Genomic DNA, 1,396 nt, shown 5'->3' with positions numbered 1-1,396 from the left:
GAGATACTGGGGAGTGACGTAGTCTTCGTGTTTTTGGGGGCAATTTACAAGTTAGGAAATGTTGTCTTGCAGTTACTCGTTTTTTACTCTTGTGTTCTGATGCAGAAATAATCATTCCTTTAAAGTTTTCAAATTTTAAATTCATACACTTAAACACATTTAAACTGGATATGAATGAATTATACGAAAAAAAGTGAAGCTATAAAGATTTTGCCGTTTAATCAAATGAAAATAATTAATCATTAACAAAACTAAAATTAACTATATATACATGGAATATACAGTTATTATGCTGAGTAATTTGCACAAGGTAACAACATCTGACAACAAACAAGCAAGTACTACTCGAGCAAATCAGAACACGCACACACAAATGAATACATACGCAGAAAATGCGTGTTAAACTACAGATAATCACACCATGTCAATAAAATTACTAGTCACAACACATTGGTGAGACATGTCGGCCGCAAAACACACTGGAAACAACAAGCTCGTTCGCTACAACAACTAAACTAACAACTAGTAATCGAAAAGAAGATGCACATCGACACACGCATATACATATACATATACATATACATATACATATACATATACATATACATATATATGTATATACGCCCTCCCCTTCCTTAATCTCCACAGCACAAACGCGCAGAAGCTGAGAGAAAGAAAGAAAGAAAAAAGAAAGGAAAAGAGTTAGCTGCTGCTTTACACGTCGTCCATTGATCAAATTCATTGACAATGCCAACGTACAATCGGCAGAAATGCGACAATTTACTCAAGTTGACGGCCTGCTGCTAGCGTCAGTCATTGAAATGCTGATATCACTAAGCGCATAGTACGCATGCAAACGGCTCGTGCAGAGAAGATCAATGCGAATCGGCCCGCAGAGACAAGCCAACCGACTGCACGTTGACGTGATTTAGTTGGAAATATACACGACACACAAACCGGACAAAGATAAAAAGCAAAATCTTCCGTTCGAAAAAACAATTTTCACAAAATTTTACAAAAAAATTTAAATTTAATAAATGTATGAACGTATACGTATATATGTATGTATGCATGTGTGTATGTATACATTCATTATGGAACAATACAGCAGATTAAGATATTTCTTACGTAATATATAATGTAGAAGTAGAATTATTTTCCATGAATTTAACATGCATCACAACATGCCTTTCTGTTCATATTTTTTTAATAAAACAAACAAATCTTCACATGTTCGTATTAATGAATTATATTCTATATTTTGAATGAATATCTTCTATACATTAGAGCAATATAATAAGAATGACAAAAAAAAGAAAGGGGAGAAAAGCAGCATCTTTTACTACATCAACACAGCCATGAAACAATTAAATTTAATTTGTCACAAGGCAAACAA

The sequence above is a fragment of the Trichinella spiralis genome, assembly GCF_000181795.1.
Source record: "Trichinella spiralis strain ISS 195 chromosome Unknown Scfld214, whole genome shotgun sequence".
Lineage (NCBI taxonomy): Eukaryota > Metazoa > Nematoda > Enoplea > Trichinellida > Trichinellidae > Trichinella > Trichinella spiralis.
This window is presented reverse-complemented; position numbering follows the sequence as displayed.